At 45.0% G+C, this 24,771-nt stretch overlaps 1 long non-coding RNA gene across 1 annotated transcript; it reads right to left on the bottom strand.

Moving 5' to 3' along the window:
• Positions 854 to 7,427, bottom strand: LOC108635643. The gene is made up of 3 exons (XR_001917905.1): positions 7,341 to 7,427; positions 4,137 to 4,436; positions 854 to 1,280 (listed from the first exon to the last, which is right to left on the bottom strand). It is a non-coding gene; the product is annotated as an uncharacterized LOC108635643 (long non-coding RNA).

Below are 24,771 nucleotides of genomic sequence, written 5' to 3'. Positions count from 1 at the left end.
TCACCATCTCCCAGAGCTTGCTGAAATTCATGTTCATTGAGTCAGTGATGCCATCCAAGCATCTTGTCCTCTGTCGTCCCCTTCTCCTGCCTTCAATCTTTCCCAGCATCAGGATCTTTTCTAATGAGCCAAGCCAGCAGGGAAGCCCTCTATTGCTTTTTAAGTCTCTATTTCATTTATTTCTGGTCTGATCTTTATGATTTCTTTCCTTCTACTAACTTTGGGTTTTGCTTGTTCTTCTTTTACCTCCTTTAGGTATAAGATTAGGTTGTCTGAGATTTTTTTGGATTCCAGAGAAAGGCTTCTATCACTATACACTTCCTTCTTAGAACTATATCACTATAAAGGCTTGTATCACCATACAATTCCTTCTTAGAACTATATCACTATAAAGGCTTGTATCACCATACACTTCCTTCTTAGAACTATATCACTATAAAGGCTTCTATCACTATACACTTCCTTCTTAGAACTATATCACTATAAAGCCTTTATCACTATATACTTCCTTCTTAGAACTATATCACTATAAAGGCTTCTATCACTATACACTTCCTTCTTAGAACAATATCACTATAAAGGCTTCTATCACTATACACTTCCTTCTTAGAACAACTTTGCTGCCTCCGATAGATTTTGGGTTGCTGTGTTTTTATTTTTATTGTCTCCAGGTATTTTCTGATTTCTTCTTCAATTTCTTCGGTGATCCATTGATTGTTTAGGATTGAGCCTGCATGTGGAGGCTCCATGTTACTAAACAACCAAATTCAAACAGATATTATTTTAATGTGTTAACAAAGAAACACTGTACAGCATACATTTTAACAATTATATATCAGAACAATTGATTTCCTTTAAAATTTGGTGGGGTTTTATTTTCTGCACTTAAAACATCAAACATTAAAACATTCTGAGAAGAGATCCACAGGCTTCCCCGAACTATTGGCGCGGGTCACAGCACAATAGAGTTTAAGAACCTTGCTCTAGCTTCAGGCCAAAGCCACATTCAGGTAAGAAGTTCAGGGTTGTGAAGCTGCTTAGACAATAAAACTGGTGTCCTCACCCAAATCAGCCCACAAGCATCATCACACAGAGGGGCCTCTTCATTCTAATGTCATCTTCACAAAAATGCTCCTCTGTGCATCCCTAGACAACCGGAGGAACACTGACAGAAAGTTTCCAATGAATTCCATAAAGCATATCAAGAGAGGACCACATGCAGAGACTTCAAGCTGGGACTGGAGGGCAGTGCAGTTCCACGTGTGGCCTGAAAACTGTTACTGGCCAAAGATGAGAGAAATACAGAAATGAGTAAGAGTACAGAAACATTTGCATAGCAATTTGAACCTGACAATACAGTAATTAAGATTCATATTTTATATGTCTCTTTAAAATTTCATTTTACTTTACAAAAATATCCATATGCAATAGATTGAATATTTACAAAAACTAAACAAAGAAATATTGGTTTTTCCTCCATACAAAGTTTGAGAATCACCATTGTGGGGCAATATGGTGAAGAGACATGGTTACAAGGGCATGGGCAAATACGCTGAAGAACATGAATGAAATGCTGGACACAGAAGCACATCAGACCAGCAGAAGTAGGGAAAGCATAAGGAGGAGGAAGCATTTGAATTGTGTTTTGACCAGTGTCTGTTGGTGGAGATGATGCTTTTTGGGGTGTTGCAGGCAGTGGGCTCAGTAAGAGCTGAGGCAGGGAGTATAGAGTGTAAGATGCATCGGAGAAGGTGGTTGTCAGGCAAGACAGGGCAAACGTCTGTGTGTGTCTACAGTAAGTGGGTACAGGATGTAGTGAGAGTAAATCATGAAGACCTCAGAGACATGCTGAAGATATAGGGCTTTCTTGGCAGGCCCTGAAGGACCACAGACTTATTCAGATCAGGGAATGAAAGGATCACATCTGAGTTTTAAATGGTAACATTTATTGAGCCAAACTAAATTTGCAAAATTTACAAACAAAAAAGTCCTCAGGCACTGACTCTCTCAGAGAAGAAAATTCCCCTCTTCCATTAGAATGTGCAAATATACAGACATTGATTTCCATGCCTGGATGAACACTTGCAGGGATGTGCACTAATGAGGAATGCTCTGGAAAACCAATTTGACTCTTCTCTCCAAACTTCTCCTTCTTTTCCTTCTCTTTTCTCTCCTTCCTCTCTCTCTCTCACTTAGAACTTTCCAACCGTGCTTTGCGTGATCATGGAAATGGCCTGTCTCTGTGTTTATACCCACTAGCCACATGGAGTCATTGAGCCCTTGAAATATGGCTACTATGGCTGAGGATTGAATCTTAAATTTTATTTAAGTAATTTGAATTTAAATAGCCACATGTGGCTTTTGGCTACCAGATTGGACTATGCAGCAACTTTCACTACAGGGAAAACAGAGAAGGGAAACATGGGTGCCAAGAAGTTTTCAGACAGGTTGTTATGCCATATATTGTTAATGAGAGTAGTCAGAATAGAGTGAAGATGGAAATGAGTCCTTCTGCTTTTAAGCCAAAATATGTGCTTTAACCTTGTGTCAAATGGGTCTCTTGGAAAGAGACGTGGGAGCCAGGAGCTTAGGGTTCTCACCTTATTTTGAAGGGTTACCTTAGACAAGTAACTGCTAGGGGATGGATAAGAACTAATGTCCAATATACACTATCATTTGTAAAATATATGGTTAGTGGGAAGCTGCTGTGTAATACAGGGAGCTCATCTCAGTGCTCTGTGATGACCTACAAGGGTGGGATGGGGGGAGAGTAGCAGGGAGACTCAAGAGGAAGAAGATATACATATACATATAGCTGATTCACATGGTTGTACAACAGAAACTAATGCAACATTGTAAAGCAATTATACATCAATAAAAAAAAGAACTAATGTCCAGTGAGCATAAGTCAAGTATCAGGCATGGGATGGTAAGCTCCTTTACAGATGACCACATTTGCAAATCTATGAAGCAACATTTTATTCTTATGTTGCAGATGACGAAAGGGATCCTCTTAACCTTCGCTTGGTCCTCTTCACCTTTAGAGGCTAAGATTAGAGAGGTAAGCCATCTGCATGTCTTAGAATCCATTTCCTCCCTAAGGACATAGGACTAGCAATTCTCACCCTGTCCACCCTCCAAAATGGTGAAGGGGACCAAGTGAAGGTTAAGAGGATCCTGAAATGCTGACAAGGCAAAGGTGCTGAGTGTGCTCAGGGGAGAGAGGTGATGTTTTCTGAGGATACAAACAGGGCAATGTTCTGAGAAGATTTTGCCCTCTCACTGATAATGGAAATACCTTAAATTTTCCATTTAAGGAATGCCTGAGGCCTATTTCAATCATGTAAAAACCAATATCAATTTGGAAAGGTTATCACAGCCTTTCCAATTCCAGGCAACATTAAAAATGCAAATGTTTTCTACTTAAATACAGCCTTTGGCCACCAGCATTCAGGATGTAAGGTAAGCCACAGCCGGCTGCCATTGCCCACTGAGGGCTCAGCAGGAAAGAAGCAGAAATGCTGGAAAGTCCATGTGGTACCGGGCTGATGGGACCATTTCCAGCCCCATCAAGGTCCTCAGAGGTTGTCTGGTTTCAGTCACTGAATCAGTCAACCATTCACTAGGAGCTGGGACACTGTTCATTTCTTTGTCTTTGTCTTCCCAGTATCTACCAATGCCTGCTTCATAGTAAGAGCTCAAGAGATATTTCTTGACTAGATGAATTAATTCATTTACTGTCTCTTTTTTGTATGTCCTATCATGTCCCAGGCACTGTTGGTATTTACTTGCTAAGTCATGTCTGACTCTTCTGTGACCCCATGGACTGTAGCTGGCCAGGCTCTTCTGTCCATGGGATTTCCCAGGTAAGAAAACTGGGGTGGGTTGCCATTTCCTGCTCCGGGAGATCTTCCCCACCCAGGGATCAAACCCACGTCTCCTGCTTCTCCTGCATCGGCAGGTAGAGTCTTCACCACTGAGCCACCTGGGAAGCCCCTCAGGCACTGTACTACGGCTGTACATTGACACAGAAACAAGCCATTTGGAGAAACCAATCTCAAGTAATTTACCAGCTAAGGATGGTAAGATGTGCAAATAAATAATAATAACATAAGCTAGTATCACATCAACCTTACCATAAGTATTAATTCTGGAGGTCTGTCAAAAAACAGGCATTTGAAAATGGGCCAGATGGATAATGCTCATGTAGTGGGGCATGAGGATTCTGGGTGGTCTGGGAGATGGAGTAACTGGGCAGTGAGATCTGCAATGGGATCCTGGATGAGGTGCCAAGAACCATTCCTGGGATGGGCTCCTGTCCTTGGTGGTCCTCTCCACTCCAATTGTATGCTCCCTGAGGGCTGGACTGTAGCTTGTTCAGCTCTGTACCCCAATACTTCACATGGGGCCTGACACATAGTAAGAAACAGCATATGCTGAAAAAAATGAATGAATAAGGGAACATTAGGAACCCATAAGGAATTATTAGAAGAAGCATTTATTGAGAGTTTAGTATGTACCAAACATTAGATATGCATATAAACATACACACGTGGGCTTTGTGTGTATATATACACATACATATATATCATTGAACAATTCCCAGGAAACATAAGTAGAATCTGGGCAATAAAGTCTATTTTTTTTTCCTTTTCCTTTGTGCTTTCCTTTCCTTTTTCACCCGCTCACAGGGTACTGCGTGCACAGAGGGGCCTTATACCAGGCACTTCTGTTCCTTGTACAAAATGACTGCGCTCAACACTTCAGCTTGGCAGGCTGTGTGCAGAAGTTCTGCCCACAACACCACACTTCAGAGATGCTGCGCCCAGCACTTCAGTCAGGAGCTGCAAGCAGCACAGCTATGCCTGATGCACGAGAACTCTGTCCTCCCCACTGGCGAGCACCTTATAAAGCAGCCCCATTGACAGCCTGTAGCGGGCAGCATGTGCTTTAAGGGATAGGCTCACACCTCTCCAATTTTTGATAAAAGAATAAAATTTACCTTTGCTTCATTTTAATTTTTATTTATTTTTAATTGGAAGACAAATGTTTTAAAATGTTTTGTTGGTTTCTTCTGTACAACAACATAGATGAGATATAAATGTATATATATCCCCTCCCTCCTGAGCCTCCCTCCCCTCCACCCCTCGAGGTCTTCACAGAGGACCAAGCTGAGTTCCTCGTGCTAAACAACTGCTTCCCTCTAGCATCTATTTTACATTTCCTTTGCTTCTGAACTGAACTCTAATTCTATTGGGGCAAGCAACACAGGGCAGGAGAACCCTTGTTGGGGATTAACTCAAAAGGTAACATATCTTTTCATTAATTATTAGCAATCAGAGTGAAACCAGGAGACAAAAACCACATTAGTTACTTGAACAGAGTGAATTCAAGATAAAGGACTGTTAGCTAGAAATAAAGCAATGGCAGCCCACTCCAGTACTCTTGCCTGGAAAATCCCATGGACAGAGGAGCCTGGTAGGCTGCAGTCCATGGGGTCGCCAAGAGTCGGACACGACTGAGCGACTTCCTTTTCACTTTTCACTTTCATACATTGGAGAAGGAAATGGCAACCCACTCCAGTGTTCTTGCCTGGAGAATCCCAGGGACGGGGGAGCCTGGTGGGCTGCCGTCTATGGGGTCACACAGAGTCGGACACGACTGAAGTGACTTAGCAGCAGTAGCAGCAGCAGCTAGGAATAACATTGTTAACTAGATAACTCAACAGGTAAATTTAGCGTTATAAATTGTAACAAAGATAGCAACTGCAAAAGGCAGCAATCACCCTAGGAATGAGGGACCAGAGGGGAAAAAGGTCAGAATTATTAAAATTTAGAGGCTCAGTAGAAGGATGCTGTGAGCTGAAACTCAGACCACTGAGGAGGGAGCGTTGCTGGGTTGGTGCTGATGTCTCTGACTGGATGTAAGGCAGCCAATTCTGTGTTTAAAAAATTGCAAACTGGCTTCAGCTACTGCTATGGGGAGGTTTCACTGCTGTCAGGGTGAAAAAGCATGGCTGTGGTGATAGTCATAACCATCCAATAAACTCTTCTCCATCCTTATCCAGTTCAGATATCACTTCCGCTTAGAAGCCTTCCTGATCTCTTCCTTCAGACAGGAAATCCACAGGAAGCAGACAGTAAGGAGTAAATCCCGTCATCCCCCTCCAGCTGTGCAGCCCATTGGCAGAACGCAAGTAGAAGTCAGCTTGTCTGGCAAAAATGCAATTTGCAGTGACCCAACCCCATCATCATAAATCGGAATACAGAGAGGAGAGTTTTGGAGCTGAGACACCACAGCGTCATACCTAGTATAGAAGTCCACCCATTAATGTTGTGATGCAGGAACTGCTATTACTGCCATAATACAGATGAAAAACGAGGGTCTAGAGAGGTCAAGGGGACTTGTCTAATAAGGCAATGTGGCAGCACCCTGACTTGAAGCCAGGTCCATCTGCTCTTAATGGCAATTTTATATCAAGTTTCCTTCACATTTTTACATGAAGAAAATGTCAGAGGATAAAACAGTCTTGAAGTCCCACTGTTGTGGGGTTGGCATCTGGGGATGAGTGAGGTGGGGGATTCAGGTATCATCTATAAAGTAGGGATGCAGGTGTGGGGCCATCCTGACAAATGTCTCCCAAGGAGTGACTTTAATGTCTCACTTTATTGTCCTTTAAGAAAGTCAGGATCTTTATTCTTTGATCAAACTTAGCCACCCAGCAAACTCCTTTCCATCCTTCAAGGCCCAGCTCAGATGTCACCTTCTCTGAGAAGCCTTCATGGTCTCTGCAAAGCTAGCCATGCCCCACGGTGCTCCTGTAGGACTTGGTGCAGACACCAAGGTGGAGTTTATATGCCCATATGCCACACTAGACTGTGGGCTCTTGGAGGGCAGGCCTGGGTCTACATAGGCTCTGCTTGGTGATACTAATGAAGGCTTGTTTCTTTCAGAAGTGTGCTTCTGTGGGAGCGCTGGCAACTCCAGGACTGTATTTCAGACTCATTTTTCTGCTTTCCAGGAGTTCTCAATCTAGCAGTGAAGATATGTTGAAAAAATATTGAAAAACAAAATCCCCAGGTTTAACACTTTACCTCCCGCATTTTCCAATCCATTCTTCTCACAGCAGTCAGAGGCAATCATAACCATCTGAGGCCCCAGGTAAATCCTTCTGAAGGCGTCCATTGCTCTTAGGATGAAGACTAACTTCTCAGCATTGTTACATAGTCCCCTGACCTCTGTCCCCTGCCACTCAACAGCCTTGCATCTCCCAGTTCCCCTTCCTCCTGCTTCCACTCCACCCTCCCACCTACTGAACCTCTTCACTTCCCCAAACTCACCAAGCTCTTTGCATCCCGGTGTTTGCAGGCAGGGATTCCTCTACCCAGAACCCTCTCTTCCTTTGCCTGAGTCCCTCTGACTCATCTTTTAGGTCTGGGCTGCTGAGTCACTCCCTCCAGCAGGTTATTGGCAGGGTAACCTGATGCTCCCAGGGCAGCCAGTTCCCGACCACGCCCCTCACCTACTGAATTGCAGAGGCCTGAATTTGCTCAGGAGGGCAGTACCTGCACAGGGCAGGTACTTTGTAAAGTCAAATTTGAATGGATTAATTAAAAACTTAAAGACAAGGAAAAACTAAAAGGAGTCTCTCCAAACTGTTTTGAAGTCATGGCTGCCTAAGACATGGTGAAATAACTCTTCCCCAGTATCTGGGGGCCTTGTGAAAAGAGGAAGTCTGGAATGGGGTAGAGGGCTCTTGGGAGTCAGGAGATTAGGTTGAAACCTCAGTGATCAGGGGAACAGCCAGTTATTGTTGGTTAGTGTCTTCATCTGTATAATAGGTATTATTGGGGAGGAAAAGGGCTTCTCTGGTGGCTCAGTGACAAAGAATCCGCCTGCCAATGCAGGAAAAGTGGGTTTGATCCCTGGATTAGGAAGAGCCCCTGGAGAGGGAAAGGTCAGCCCACTCCAGTGTTCTTGCTTGGGAAATCTCATGGACAGAAGAACCTGGCGAGCTACAGTTCATGGGACCACGGAGTTGGACACGACTTAGCGACTGAAAAACAGCAACAACTAAGGGGAGGAAAAAGCTTTTTCCTCTGCCCTCCCAGGTTCTGCAGCTGGGTCCAGAAACTGATGAAAAGACAGATAAACAAGAAAAAAATTGGCACAGTTTATGAGTGACTGCAGCATGAATGCATGTGGGAGAAACTCAATGATGAGTGCCTCAAAGGGGCTTATATAGCATCTTAATGAAAAACAATAAATTTGTAGAGCAGTAATAAGACAAAGGAAAGCCTGCGTAGGCAAATACATGGGAAACTGATGGAAGATAAGGATTATTTTAGTAAGATGTGTAATGGAGAGTCCTCGTGGTGCCATCTCTGAGCTGTTGAAAGTATAAAATTGTCTCCTGCAATAAAGAGTATAAGAAGTTGTCGTCCTGGGTCCTCATCTTCCTAGCACAGGAGAGTGAGACACCTTTACAAATAGGAATGTATGCTCTGCTTTTAGGCAAATAGAGGGTGAGGGCTTGCATGCTTGCTAAGTTGCCTCAGTTGTGTTTTACTCTTTGCAACCCTGTGAAGCCTGCCAGGTTCCTCTGTCCATGCAATTTTCCAGGCAAGAATACTGGAGAGGGTTGCTGTATTTCCTCCTACAGGGGATCTTCCTGACCCAAGGATCGAACCTATGTCTCCTGTGGCTACAGCATTGCAGGTGTTTTCTTCAGCTCTGAGCCACCAGGGAAGCCCAGAAGGTGAGGGCAGAGAGATTTTTTTGGTGTCTGCTGTCTCTCAATTGTCTTCAGCTCAAAACAATCCTTCTACCAAAGTGGCATATTTTGAGGTGGCAAATTTTGATCCTCAAGTGGGCCTTAGAAAACATCACTACAAACAAAGCTAGTGGAGGTGATGGAATTCCAGTGGAGCTATTTCAAATCCTGGAAGATGATGCTGTGAAAGTGCTGCACTCAATATGCCAACAAATTGGCAAAACTCAGCAGTGGCCACAGGACTGGAAAAGGTCAGTTTTCATTACAATCCCAAAGAAAGGCAATGCCAAAGAATGCTCAAACTACCGCACAATTGCACTCATCTCACACGCTAGTAAAGTAATGCTCAAAATTCTCCAAGCCAGGCTTCAGCAGTACCTGAGCTGTGAACTTCCAGATGTTCAAGAGGTTTTAGAAAAGGCAGAGGAACCAGACAACAAATTGTCAACATCCGCTGGATCATTGAAAAAGCAAGAGAGTTCCAGGAAAACATCTATTTCTGCTTTATCGACTATGCCAAAGCCTTTGTGTGGATCACAATAAACTGTGGAAAATTCTTCAAGAGATGGGAATACCAGACCACTTGACCTGCCTCTTGAGAAACCTATATGCAGGTCAGGAAGCAGCAGTTAGAACTGGACATGGAACAACAGAGTGGTTCCAAATAGGAAAAGGAGTACGTCAAGGCTGTATATTGTCATCCTGCTTATTTAACTTATATGCAGAGTACATCATGAGAAACGCTGTGCTGGAAGAAGCACAAGCTGGAATCGAGATTGCTGGGAAAAATATCAATAAGCTCAGATATGCAGATGACACCACCCTTATGGCAGAAAGTGAAGAGGAACGAAGAAGCCTCTTGATGAAAGTGAAAGAGGAGAGTGAAAAAATTGGCTTAAAGCTCAACATTCAGAAAACGAAGATCATGGCATCTGGTCCCATCACTTCGTGTGAAATAGATAGGGAAACAGTGGAAACTGGCTGATTTTATGTTTTTGGGCTCCAAAATCACTGCAGATGATGACTGCAGCTATGAAATTAAAAGACGCTTACTCCTTGGAAGAAAACTTATGACAAACCTAAGCAGAGACATTACTTTGTCAACAAAGGTCCATCTAGTCAAGGCTATGGTTTTTCCAGTAGTCATGTATGGATGTAAGAGTTGGACTATAAAGAAAGCTGAGCGCCAAAGAATTGATGCTTTGAACTGTGGTGTTGGAGAAGACTCTTGAGAGTCCCTTGGACTGCAAGGAGATTCAACAAGTCCATTCTAAAGGAGATCAGTCCTGGGTGTTCTTTGGAAGGACTGATGCTGAAGCTGAAACCCCAGTACTTTGACCACCTCATGCAAAGTTTGACTTACTGGAAAAGACTCTGATGCTGAGAGGGATTGGGGGCAGGAGGAGAAGGGGACGACAGAGGATGATATGGCTGGATGGCATTACCAACTCGATGGACATGAGTTTGAGTGAACCCCGGGAGTTGGTGATGGACAGGGAGGCCTGGCGTGCTGCGATTCATGGGGTTGCAAAGAGTCAGACACGACTGAGTGACTGAAAGGAACTGAACTGGACTGAACAGTCTAGACATGCCTATCTTTCCTGACGTACAGGGTTGTGAAGTGATGGCACATATGGAAACTGGGCAAACTGTAAAGTACCATACAGATAGCAGGCATAACCAGTTCCATGGTCATCATCCCCAGAACACTGTCTGGGCTTCAGCCTCACTGACTTTTTTCACCACAGTCCAGACCTTAAGTTTTCCATCAGCTTCTTTCCCAGGGCCAGTTCAGTTCAGTTCAGTCACTCAGTTGTGTCTGACTCTTTGTGACCCCATGAATCGCAGCACGCAAGCCTCCCTGTCCATCACCAATTTCCAGGGTCTACCCAAACCCATGTCCATCAAGTCGGTGATGACATCCAGCCATCTCGTCCTCTGTCGTCTCCTTCTCCTCCTGCTCCCAATTCTTCCCAGCATTAGGGTCTTTTCCAGTGAGTCAAGTCTTTGCATGATGTGGCCAAAGTATTGGTGTTTCAGCTTCAGCATCAGTCCTTCCAAAGAACACCCAGGACTGATCTCTTTAGGATGCACTGGTTGGATCTTCTTGCAGTCAAGGGACTCTCAAGAGTCTTCTCCAACACCACAGTTCAAAAGCATCAATTCTTCACCTTTCAGCTTTCTTCGCTGCCCAACTCTCACATCCATACATGACCACTGGAAAAACCATAGCCTTGACTAGACAGACCTTTGTTGGCAAAGTAATGTCTCTGCTTTTGAATATGCTATCTAGGTTGGTCATAAGTTTACTTCCAAGGAGTAAGCGTCTTTTAATTTCATGGCAGCAGTCACCATCTGCAGTGATTTTGGAGCCCACAAAAATAAAGTCTGACACTGTTTCCACTGTTTCCCCGTCTATTTCACACGAAGTGATGGGACCAGATGCCATGATCTTCATTTTCTGAATGTTGACCTTTAAGCCAACTTTTTCACTCTCTTTCACTTTCATCAAGAGGCTTTTTAGTTCCTCTTCACTTTCTGCCATAAGGGTGGTGTCATCTGCATATCTGAGCTTATTGATATTTTTCCCAGCAATCTCAATTCCACCTTGTGCTTCTTCCAGCCCAGTGTTTCACATGATGTACTCTGCATATAAGTTAAATAAGCAGGATGACAATATACAGCCTTGACGTACTCCTTTTCCTATTTGGAACCACTCTGTTGTTCCATGTCCAGTTCTAACTGCTGCTTCCTGATCTGCATATAGGTTTCTCAAGAGGCAGGTCAGGTGGTCTGGTATTCCCATCTCTTGAAGAATTTTCCAGTTTATTGTGATCCACACAAAGGCTTTGGCATAGTTAATAAAACAGAAATAGATGTTTTTCTGGAACTCTCTTGCTTTTTCAATGATCCAGCGGATGTTGACAATTTGTTCTCTGGTTCCTCTGCCTTTTCTAAAACCTCTTGAACATCTGGAAGTTCACAGCTCAGGTACTGCTGAAGCCTGGCTTGGAGAATTTTGAGCATTACTTTACTAGCGTGTGAGATGAGTGCAATTGTGCGGTAGTTTGAGCATTCTTTGGCATTGCCTTTCTTTGGGATTGTAATGAAAACTGACCTTTTCCAGTCCTGTGGCCACTGCTGAGTTTTGCCAATTTGTTGGCATATTGAGTGCAGCACTTTCACAGCATCATCTTCCAGGATTTGAAACAGCTCCATTGGAATTCTGTCACCTCCACTAGCTTTATTCATGTGATGCTTTCTAAGGCCCACTTGACTTTGCATTCTAGGATGTCTGGCTCTAGGTGAGTCATCACACCATCGTGATTATCCGGGTCGTGAAGATTATCCGGGTCGTACAGTTCTTCTGTGTATTCTTGCCACTTCTTCTTAATATCTTCTGCTTCTGTTAGGTCCATACCATTTCTGTCCTTTATCGAGCCCATCTTTGTATGAAGTGTTCTCATGGTATCTCTCATTTTCTTGAAGAGATCTCTAGTCTTTCCCATTCTGTTGTTTTCCTCTATTTCTTCGCACTGATCGCTAAGAAAAGCTTTTATCTCTCCTTGCTATTCTTTGGAACTCTGCATTCAGACACTCATATGTTTCCTTTACTCCTTTGCTTTTTGCTTCTCTTCTTTTCACAGCTATTTGCAAGGCTTCCTCAGACAGCCATGTTGCTTTTTTGCCTTTCTTTTCCATGGGGATGGTCTTAATCCCTGTTTCCTGTACAATATCACGAACCTCCGTCCACAGTTCATCAGGCACTCTATCAGATCTAGGGCCAGGCTGAGCTTTTTATGGAGAAGACACATCAAAGCTGCAACCGAGGATTTTTATAGTTCAATGTCGCACAAGTTTCCTTCTTGAGAGATAAGGAGTCTGGAGGAAAGGAAGGGAAGCTAATCTAAACTTTCTGCTCTCTAGTCTCTACCCCCACCCCCTGACCCCATGCCTGACTCTTTTAAGGTGAAGCCTATAGACTGCTGCTGACTTTGGTTTACATCACTCGTGATCCCCCTGCCCACAGTTTTCCTTTATAGGTCTTTCTTACTGTTCTCTGTGGAGGTCAGAGAGACACATCTAATAAAAAGGACACAGGCATCCAAATAACTCCAGGTCCCCAGAGCCATGAATCAAAGGACAGAGCTCTTTGAACATTATCCGGCTGCAGGATTTGGACATTCCAAAGAATTAACATCCCGCTGAAGCTGACTCCTTAACTAGGCAAAGATATCATGGAGTAAATGTTAATGCATCACTATATGTCAGGTACTTAGCATGTTTGCAACACTTAAACCTTACATTAACTATCCTCGTTTTATAGATGAATAAATTGGTGCTCAGAGAGGTTTTAGTTAGACAGGTAGGAGGATGGATAGATGGTTGGATGGGTAGACAGGTAAATGGATGGTGGGTGGGTGGCTGGATGGAGAGGTTTTTTGCCAGAGACAAGAGATAGTGCTTGCATCTCCCCAGAAAGTCAGAGCTGCCGAGTCACATGTGGTGTCATATCAAAGCTTATCACAGGAAAAGGCTATGTGTGTCACCAGGCCAGTAGAAGATAAGGCCATGTGATGGCAAAGCTGTTCCCTGAACCTAAGTTTACAGGGAGGATCTTTCAATTTTTAGTTGCAGTTTTGGAGTCAGAAAAGTCTGAGTTTTGGCTCTACAGTGTCCATAGTGTGTGACCACCGACAAGTCAGTGAACATTGCTGGGCTTGGTTTTCTCATTTGTAAAATGGAGGGCTACCCATCCCAACAGTGCTGTGAGGTTTAGATTATATTACTCGAATATAAATATTTGTTAAATGTTTTAAACAGGGACTTCCCTGGTGGTCCAGTGGCTAAGACTGCATGTTCCCAATGCAGGGGGCCCAGTTTCAATCCCTGGACAAGGAACTAGATCCCACCTACTGCAACTAAGACCTGGCACGGCCAAATAAATAAACCAATAAAAATTAATAAAAATATCTAAAACACATATTTGTGTTAACTATAAGTAAGCTTTCTCCTCTCTGTTGTGTAGGTAATGTGAGAACCACTGCAGAGGTGAGCTACAAGTGGGTAGACGCTCCCCTGAGGGGATCCCAGACAGACCTGAGCTGCTCCATAGCAGGCCTAGCTATGTTCCTCTGGGGCTGAGAAAGGAATCATTTCTGTCCAGGGAGCCAAAGAGGAAATGAGCTTCCTCCTGTTAGGAGGACCTTGAAGGTGATTCCAACTCTGAGAGCCTCTGAACTGTGGCTTCATTTCAGTGACACCTGAGAAACTCAGGTCCAGACCTCCCAGGGCTCTGTCCTTTCCACTGAGAGAGGAACAGGTGGAGGAAAGTGGAGGTGGGGACAGAAAGGGGTGAGGGCTGGAGACTTGAAGCAGCTGGGAAAGCTCATTTTCTTTTCCTGCTAAGTTGCTTCAGTCATGTCCGACTCTGTCCAACCCCACAGATGGCAGTCCACCAGGCTCCCCCATCCCTGGGATTCTCAAGGCAAGAACACTGGAGTGGGTTGCCATTTCCTTCTTACCCTAAAGAAGGATATAGAAGGAAAATACATTCCTTAGATAGTATCAGGATGGGAGTGCGTGTGTGTGTGTGTGTGCGTGTGTGTGTGGTGTGTGTGAGGATGGGTGTGCAGAGAGGGAAATCCTGGGGGGGGAGTGGGTATGGCTGTGCGTGAGAGGCTGTGTGTGTGCTTGTGGGGTAGGGATGTGTTGGGGGGTAGGGATGTGTGGGAGGGTAGGGGGAGATGATTGAGTACAGGGGTGTGCAGAGGTGGGTGAAGGGGGTGGGTCAGGGGGTGGGGAGGGGAGTGGCCATGGGTGTGCAGATGTGGATGGGTTTATGGGGATGGAGGTGGTTTTGGGTGTGGCCTGGCCCACCACACTGAAGGAATGAGCCTCAGCAAATACATAAAATCATACAGGTCTTACCACGGTTAATAAGATCTTCTTCACTGGAGCTTTGTAAATAAGTTTATTTTCCAAGCATTCACTCACTTATTTTCCAATTATCAACACTGACGTACCATGAGAAAAAATATATTGAAATCCCCGAGGAACTTACACTCTTGTTGGAGCAGGTAAGAGGCAATGAGCTCTGCAAGGACAGTGAACGCGGTGCTGGGTGCGAGGTGCTGTTGTGAACACTATGTGTGCATTATCCGATGGCCTGCTCACAGTGCCCCTACAAGATATGTCCTGTGGTGACTTCTGTCTCACAGATGAGGAAACCAAGGCTTCTACTAACCGGTCCAAGGTCACACAGCTGGTGAGGTCGGCTAGGATTCCCATGCATTCTGTTTGGCTCCTGAGAACGTGCTTCAAGAGTCACATTAAATCTCACCATCTGCTCCCAGCTGACCTATAAGGCCTTGTCCCTTGTAAAGGACTGGCTTCCAGAGAGAAATCACCCCTAAGATAATTGGTGCTCTAGCATCTGTGAATGCTTAACTCATTACCCTAGGTCCACTGTTGTCTGGGCCCAATCTCTTCCCCACTTCCTCTCCCTGCAGCTCTGTCCTTCTCTGTATCTCACCTCAAGCCTAGGCAGACAGAGGCATACAGAGAGGAGACCAGTGTAAACTTGAGAGCCCAGCTGCCCACTGCCTACCAGCTTCCCCATGAGTTCTGGGGCAGAGTACTTGTCCTGTTGTATTTTTCATCCAAAAGTCCTCCGTCCTGTTGATCCTGGGAGGCAGTGCCCATGAAAGCCACCTGTCAAGTGGATTCTAAGCCTGGTCAGGCCCTGTCCCAATTCTACTAGCCTGAGAGACCAGGGAAATAACTCAACCCCAGGTGACCAAATGGAGACTGATGCAGAGAAAGACCTGCTGTCTCTCCTCAGCTTTGCCCCTGCCTCTTAGCCTCCCTCGTTCCCCACACCCTTGTGCCTGGGTCCTGAGCAAAGTGGCCGGAGAGGACAGACTGGAAGAGCAGATGCAATCAAGGGTCGCCAAGCCATCAGAGGTCAGAGCATGGTGACGCCCTTAAGTAACAGGTGACATAATTAGGATGAAAAACGCCCGCTGTGGTGGTTCCTTAAATCACTGCAAGGCTTAGGTGTGCTGAGGGGATCAGCAGAGGCAGCCCGGGGAGGTAGTGATAGCTGCAAAACGCCGGCGCCAGAGGTGTGTGGGGCGAGAGGACAGAAGGCAGAGGTCACCATCTGAGAGCTCTTAAAGGCAGAGAGACATTTTGGTGGGGGAGCAGTTTAAAAGAGAATAGGATCGCTGGAGTGAGAGTCTGTTTACCTTACATCATCATTTCTAGCAGTTAAAGCCCTTATTTATAAATGGATGTGAGAGTTGGACTATAAAGAAAGCTGAGCGCTGAAGAATTGATGCTTTTGAACTGTAGTGTTGGAGAAGACTCTTGAGTGTCCCTTGGACTGCAAGGAGAGCAAACCAATCCATCTTGAAGGAAATCAGTCCTGAATATTCATTGGAAGGACTGATGCTAAAGCTGAAACTCCAATACTTTGGCCACCTGATGGGAAGAACTGACTGTTTTGAAAAAACCCTAATGCTGGGAAAGATTGAAGGCGGGAGGAGAAGGGGATGACAGAGAATGAGATGGTTGGATGACATCACTGACTCAATGGACATAAGTTTGAATAAACTCAGGGAGTTAGTTGGTGACGGACAGGGAGGCCTGGTGTGCTGCAGTTCATGGAGTTGCAAAGAGTCGGACACGACTGAGCGACCGAACTTGACTGAACGGATAAATGGCTCCAGAAGCCTAAGTTCCTGCCTCAGGGCCCATGCAGGTTTTAGCAGCACAGTGCAAATGTTAGCCACTGTGTCTTCTAAAAGGAACAATTCAACAAATGGCCCCAGCTGAAAGAGCCGAAGGACATTCCTCGGCTCTGTTTGTCCCACTCCTGGCATCCAGTACAGCAAGGAAGTAATCTGAGCCAACCCAGGCTGACTGTTTGCCTATGACCTGTGGCCCAGCCCATAAAGGGAGCCGGGCCAATCAGATTCCCACGTCAGGAATGTGAACCAAGAATGCTGAGGCGTTCAGGCAGTTAGCAGTGGGCTGGAGGACAGGAATGCTTTGGAAGGTTCTACACGGTAGAGTCTGAGCTGCCATGTGAGGAGAGGCCAGGAGGAGACCTGGGCAGGAGAAGGTATGCAGTGAGAAGTGAGACTCTAGAGAAAACGGCGAGAAAGGCAGGGACAGGTGGAGACCGCAGAGAAGCCCCTGGAGCCCTTCAGTCTCAGCTCCAGCCCGACTCCACCGTCTCCCTTTCTCCTGAGAGGCTCTTTCTTTCCTTGAAACCAGGAAGCCAGAGTGTCTGATGGACGAGGGGTGACCTCCCTGCAGGATGGTGGGGGTGTCTGGGTTGAAGGAGACCCGATTTTCTGGCCACAGTGGCTTTGCAGAGTATAGCCAGGACATTGAAGAATGGCATGAGCAAGGCACAGGGTGGACGTGATGATCAGCTGCCTACTGACTACATCTGAGCTGAAGCAAAAGGAAGGTGACTTTGAAAGCTTTCATGCAACTAAATTGTGCCTCAGAGTGCATGCATGCGTGCGTGATCAGTCCTGTCTCTTTGTGACCTCATAGACTGCAGCCTGCCAGTCTTCTCTGTTCATGGAATTTTCCAGGCAAGAATGGTAGAGCAGGTAGCCATTTCCTACTCCAGGGGATATTCCTGATCCAGGGATCAAACTCTTGCCTCTTTGTCTTCTACATTGACAGGTGGAATCTTTACCACTGGGCCACCTGGGATGCCCACAATTGCGCCTCAGGAAGGCAGGTAGATGGCAGAGAGGTTATCTCCCCAGGTTTGTCAGCTATTGCTGCTAAGTCACTTCAGTCGTGTCCGACCCTGTGCGACCCCAGAGACGGCAGCCCACCAGGCTCCCCCGTCCCTGGGATTCTCCAGGCAAGAACACTGGAGTGGGTTGCCATTTCCTTCTGCAATGCATGAAAGTGAAAAGTGAAAGTGAAGTTGCTCAGTTATTCTGACTCCTAGCGACCCCATGGACTGCAGCCCACCAGGCTCCTCCGTCCATGGGATTTTCCAGGCAAGAATACTGGAGTGGAGTGCCATTGCCTTCTCCGTAGACTGCCTCAATTCCCAGCTTCTCTAACTGTGAGAACCTGGGGACAGGGAGTGGAATGTACTCTTCTAAGACTCAGTTTCCACATCTGTAAAATGGGCATAGAACAGAACCGCCTCCCTCAGGTTGTTGGTAGTCTCACAGGGGGATGTCCAGAAAGAAACACTCTTGGTCTCAGGTGAACTCTATCCTTTGGCTGCTGTAATTATGTTCACAAAGGGTCAGACCTGGATTAGAAATCAAGAAATCTCTTTCCTTGTAGAAGTTTCTACCTGTAATGACCAGCAGGGGCTTGTCTGGTGACAAGAGCATACCCTTCTTGTCACTCACAGGGCCTCTGTGGGGAAAGAGGCTTTCAGAGTCACTCTGGCTGCAGGCAGGCCTTACTTAGTTAGCCAGGCTTATTAATAGGAGTATGTCCATTTCTGTCTTAAAATAGGCATAGAAAGTTATTTAAAATGAGCTTCCAGGTGGTTGGTCAGATTGCTTTTTATTGTCTTCCTCTCAGGAGAGTTCAAGAACTCTCACATTTTTCTGGTTTATTTATAGCTGAACAGTAATAACAGGAAGATCCATTGCTACGTGTGACTTCCTGAGTCAGAGATGCCCAGGCTGTCTGAAGGGTTTGCAGCCAGGCGCGGCCCCCACCACCGCCCACCACCCCTCTTTACAGAGTTCTAGGAAATCAGTCATCTCCCAGGCCTGGGGGCTTCCTGGCTCCAATGGGAGAGGCCTGCCTGAGGGCGGGGCACTGGACTTGGAGGACAAGAACCTTGATCTAGAACAAGGCCCTCACTACCTACCTAACACAGGCACGTGCCTCTGTTCTAAATATGCCTAGAACAAGGGTCTCTTCCCTGACCTCAAATTCTATGCCTCCCTCATTCCCATCATTTCTTGCCCTAATATTTCTGACTCACTCTACTCTCAATGGGGAAGGCAATGGCAACCCACTCCAGTGTTCTTGCCTGGAGAATCTCATGGACGGAGGAGCCTGGTAGGCTGTAGTCCATGGGGTCGCTAAGAGTTAGACAGACGACTGAGCAACTTCACTTTCACTTTTCACTTTCATGCATTGGAGAAGGAAATGGCAACCCACTCCAGTGTTCTTGCCTGGAGAATCCCAGGGACCGGGGAGCCTGGTGGGCTGCCATCTATGGGGTCGCACAGAGTCAGACATGACTGAAGCGACTTAGCAGCTACTCTGAAACCCTATTTAGACATTGCACCCTCAGGAACCCTCCATCCACTGTAAACACATGCTCCCTCTATCCCCAGATTCTACAGAAGGCTCTCATCACCTTCTGTTTTAACAGAAGTCTTCACTTTCTATGTAGCTCTTCAGGACAAAGTTGCTCACCCTCTCAGGCCCATACCCTGTGCCTCGGAGGCAGACATGGTGGTTGCATTGTCCTGGCTCTCCATTGTCACGTCCACACCCCTGCTTGTCAGGCTCATATCTTCCTTAGAGCCTCATGCCATCCAACATCTCTCCTTCCCAAGCCTGAAAACTGTCCAGTGCTCACTCACTGAATCATTCGTGGCCTGACTCTCAGTATTCCTCTCCTGTTCAGGTCCCCCATCATCCTAAGAGATCTCAGTGCCCAGGCAGACAACAGACTGGACTGCTATTTCTTAGACCTCTTTAGTACCAAGGGACTTCACCTCCACTCTAGTTCAGCCATCATTCCCAGACCCCATCTTGGATCTTGTCAAGACCCAGGGCTGGGTCATTCAGATTCTAGAAACCTCCTTTATGGTTGCATTCTCCCAGGCTTTTGGTGATTTCAGGATCTCATACCCATGATACCTGTACTCCGACCTCCAATAAATGCTGACCCTTTGATTCCTCCATTTCCTCAGTCAATCATCCCCTGGGCTGGAAGTCCAGACCTGACAGATGATCCTGTGAACTGCACTCACAGCAGTACCACCATTCTCCTGCTGTGCTTTCCTGCCCCAGCAAATTCCAGTTATTTCTTCCAGTCTCCATAGAGACCATTTAAGTGCAGCTCTTCAAGTGTGCCCTAGGCCTCCCCTGCCATCTCCTCTGTTATAACCTCTCTTCTCTGCTTTGACTGTTATACTCCTCTGATATTTTCTCTTATCCTATAAATCTGTCCAGTCTACTCCAGCTGATAAGCACTCTTCTAAGCCCTCTTCTGTCCTCCAGTTTGAGCTCCCCTCACTATAACCTATTCATATGCCCCCCCCCCTTTCCTTGCCTCTTACACATTCCCCAACCCACTGCACTCTGGTGTCTATCCTAACTACTCCGTGGAAACAACGTTCTCTAAAACTGATTGTTCTAGGTACTATTGTGTTGTTCTAGGTACTATTAGTATTGTGTTAAGTGGTGTCTGACTCTTTGCGATCCTATGGACCTTAGCTTGCCAGGCTCCTTGATCCATGGGATTTTGCAGGCAAGAATACTAGAGTGAGTTGCCATTTCCTTCTCCAGAGGATCTTCCCAATCCAGGAATTGAACCTGGATCTCCTGCTTGGCAGATGGATTCTTTACCACTGAACCATCTGGGAAGCTCTCTAGGTACTGTCACTGTGTAACAAATTACAAATTATTCCAAAACTTAGTGGCATAAAACAATGATTTTATTATGCTTTTGTATTCAGAGGGTGGGGAAGTCAGACGGATCACACAGTGCAGCTTGTCTCTGCTGCATGATGGTGACCAGAGTTCTATACATAACCTCTCCATGTGGTTTGCCTTCCTTGCAGCATGGCGGCCTCATACAGGGCATGCTCTAGTATTTCAGGAAAGGAAGTGGAAGAGGCATTGCTTGTTAAGACTCAGAAATTGTGAGTTTTATAGCTTCAGAAGTCCCATAGCCTCATTTCCACCATGATTGTTAGTCAAAGTGGTCACAAGACTTCCCAGAATCAAAGGGAGATTTACCCCCTCTCTAAATGGGACAAAGGCAAAGAGCACATGGAATGGGAAATGCGGTTAAAGTTATCTTTGAAAGATACAATCTTCAGTTCCAAGGGGTGTTAATATCTTGATCTCTGTTCTTTTTATTATTATTGATCATTACCTGTTTTGTGAAACCATCAGCATCCATGCTTCTGGGTCACCACACTCTTCCTATTCTAGACAGACCCTTGAGCACTTCCTCCTTTTCATGAGAATGTTCCCTAAGGGTCTATTCTCAATCCAAAAGCTTATCTCATTCTTTGGTCTCTGTCTCATGGCTTCAGTCACCATCTGCCTGCTATTAACTCACAAATCTATCCCACCACAGACCTCTAAGCTGTAGGCTATAACACAGCAGTCTGCTTGAAGTGTTCTCAATACATCAATTTTGGCATGTTCAAAGTTGAACTCACCATATTCCACTGTAAATGGTCTCTTCCTCTGGTCCTCTTTATTTTTTTTTCTCTCTTAGAAATATCCAGTTGTCCAAACTTTGACTCTTCCTTTTTCCTCACCTCTCACATCTAATTATTTACCAAGTCATACTCTTTTTATCTCTTAAATTGTTCTACAAATTTTATTTATCACTTTACAAATGAAAACATTAAGAATCAGACAGGTTATTTCCCAAGGTTAAACAACTATTATCTATTTATTCTTCCATGTGTTAATCAAACATTTATTGAGTACAGCTGAATTCTAGGAACTGGAGAGATTGGCAAGTAAGCAGTAGATTACTATAATGTGTGATAAATGCTGTGATTCTGGGAAGTGTCAGGTACAACAGGGGCAATGAGTCCAGCCTGGAGTGGGAAAAGTGAAGGTGGGGGCTGATTAGTCATCTATTGCTGTGCAACAAATCACACCAAACTTTAGCTGCTTAAGGGTTTCCCTGATAGCTCAGCTGGTAATGCAGGAGACCCCGGTTTGATCCCTGGGGTGTGAAGATCTGCTGGAGAAGGGATAGGCTACCCACTCCAGTTTTCTTGGGCTTCCCTGGTGGCTCAGCTGGTAAAGAATCCACCCACAATGCAGAGACCTGGGTTCGACCCCTGGGTTGGGAAGATCCCCTGGAAAAGGAAAAGGCTACCTACTGCAGTATTCAGGCCTGGAGTATTCAGGCCCCCTGACTGTACAGTCCATGGGGTCACAAAGAGTCGGACACAACTGACCAACCTTCACTTTCACATAGCCGCTTAAAACAGCAAACATGTATTAGGTCACCATTTCTGTGGGTCAGAAGTCTGGGTACTGCTTAGCTGATTCAAGGTCTTAAGATGTTATCTAGGACTGCAGTCATCTTCATGCTCAACTTGGGGAGGATTCATATTGAATCAAACTCACCAGGCTGTTGGCCGGCCTCAGGTCCTCACTGCCTGTTGGCCAGACACATCAGTTTCTTGCCATATGGGCACTTGACTTCCTTGAGCAAGGGCTCTGAGAGGAGAGTGAGAGTAAGGCAAGAAGAGAGGGAGCCATGACGGAAGCCACATTCTTTTTGTAACCTAGTCTTATAAGTGATATCCCATCACTTTGGTCATATTTCACTTGCTAGGAGTGAATCACTAGGTGTAGGCCACACTCAAGGGAAGGGACTGCACAAAGCATGAAGACCAGGAGAAGAGGCTCACTGGGGACCATCTCAGAGACTATCACAAGGGTCAGGTGATATCTGACTACACTTGGGGGTTAGCTAGATGAAGAGCTATGTAAGATAGTCCCAGGCAGAGAATGGTATAAATGAAATAACCTGGAGGTCAGAGAGAGAGATCCTGGGGTTGGAGGAATTACACATTCAAGAATGTTGGAGTGTAGGCCACTATCTATATGGAGATTAGAATTCAAGCTAATGCTGTTGAGACGCATTTGACAGCTAACTCTGCCATCTAATGGATCATCTGTGCTTCCCAACTTAATGACAAATTCCTTGCTTAATGTGCTATTGTCTACTCAATGAATTTAATAAAGTTTTAAATAATCAACATTGAATGTTTCACATATAAAACAATGTTTCATTATATAAAAAGAGGGATTGAACTTGTAACCTCTTCTTCACAAAACCTCAAAACTGGTCAGAACAACTTTCCAGTAGAACACATTTATAAATCATTACAAATGTGAAAAGCATGAATAGTATTTCCAGTTATCAGCGGGTAAAGATGACTTGAAACTCTGGAATGCATTTATTCAAGTTTTAAATAAAATTTTACATTTAAATATAACACACACAGAAAAGTGCACAAAGTACAATTCAATGAATTTTCACAAAGTAACACAGTCTTATAAATATCACCCAGATTAGAAAAAGAAAAAGGACAAATGGCCCTTCTCAAAACTCTCTCGTGCTCCCTCCTAGTTGCTCTCTCTTTTCCAAATACACCCAGTACACTTACTTCTTTCATCAGAGCAATTTTTTCTGCCTTTGAAATTTATTAAATGGAAACAGACAGTCTATACTTTTTGTAGCTGGTGCTCATTGTTCATGTCTGTATCCTCACTGCTGCATAGTATTCCATTGCATGACTAAACCACAGTCTATTTTGCACTGGATATAAATTTAAACTGTTTCCAGTTTGGAGATATTAAGAACAGTAGTGCTATAACCATGCATGATTATGCCCCATATTGTGTATATGTACACAGCAGTGGCCACAGGATGGAAAAGGTCAGTTTTCATTCCAATCCCAAAGAAAGGCAATGCCAAAGAATGCTCAAACTACCGCACAATTGCACTCATCTCACATGCTAGTAAAGTAATGCTCAAAATTCTCAAAGCCAGGCTTCAGCAATATGTGAACAATGAACTTCCTGATGTTCAAGCTGGTTTTAGAAAAGGCAGAGGAACCAGATATCAAATTGCCAACATCCGCTGGATCATGGAAAAAGCAAGAGAGTTCCAGAAAAACATCTATTTCTGCTTTATTGACTATGCCAAAGTCTTTTGACTGTGTGGATCACAATAAACTGGAGAATTCTGAAAGAGATGGGAATACCAGACCACCTGACCTGCCTCTTGAGAAACCTATATGCAGGTCAGGAAGCAACAGTTAGAACTGGACATGGAAAAACAGACTGGTTCCAAATAGGAAAAGGAGTACGTCAAGGCTGTATATTGTCACCCTACTTATTTAACTTATACGCAGAGTACATCATGAGAAATGCTGGACTGGAAGAAACACAAGCTGGAATCAAGATTGCTGGGAGAAATATCAATAACCTCAGATATGCAGAAGATACCGCCCTTATGGCAGAAAGTGAAGAGGAACTAAAAAGCCGCTTGATGAAAGTGAAAGAGGAGAGTGAAAAAGTTGACTTAAAGCTCAACATTCAGAAAACAAAGATCATGGCATCCAGTCCCATCACTTTATGGGAAATAGATGAGGAACCAGTGGAAACAGTGTCAGACTTTATTTTTTGGGGTTCCAGAATCACTGCAGATGGTGACTGCAGCCATGAAATTAAAAGACGCTTACTCCTTGGAAGAAAAGTTATGACCAACCTAGATAGCATATTCCAAAGCAGAGATATTACTTTGCCGACTAAGGTCCATCTAGTCAAGGCTATGGTTTCTCCTGTGGTCATGTATGGATGTGAGAGTTGGACTGTGAAGAAGGCTGAGCGCCAAAGAATTGATGCTTTTGAACTGTGGTGTTGGAGAAGACGCTTGAGAGTCCCTTGGACTGCAAGGAGATACAACCAGTCCGTTCTGAAGGAGATCAGCCCTGGGATTTCTTTGGAAGGATTGATGCTAAAGCTGAAACTCCAGTACTTTGGCCATCTCATGTGAAGAGTTGACTCATTGGAAAAGATTCTGATGCTGGGAGGGATTGAGAGCAGGAGGAGAAGGGGATGACAGAGGATGAAATGGCTGGATGGCATCACTGACTTGATGTACATGAGTCTAAATGAACTCCGGGAGTTGGTGATGGACAGGGAGGCCTGGGTGCTGCGATTCATGGGGTCCCAAAGAGTCGGACACGATTGAGTGACTGAAC

Source organism: Capra hircus, chromosome 3 (genome assembly GCF_001704415.2).
Source record: "Capra hircus breed San Clemente chromosome 3, ASM170441v1, whole genome shotgun sequence".
In the NCBI taxonomy this organism is placed as follows: Eukaryota; Metazoa; Chordata; class Mammalia; order Artiodactyla; family Bovidae; genus Capra; species Capra hircus.
The sequence above is the reverse complement of the archived record's forward strand: the minus strand, read 5'-3'. Positions and strand labels throughout refer to the sequence as shown.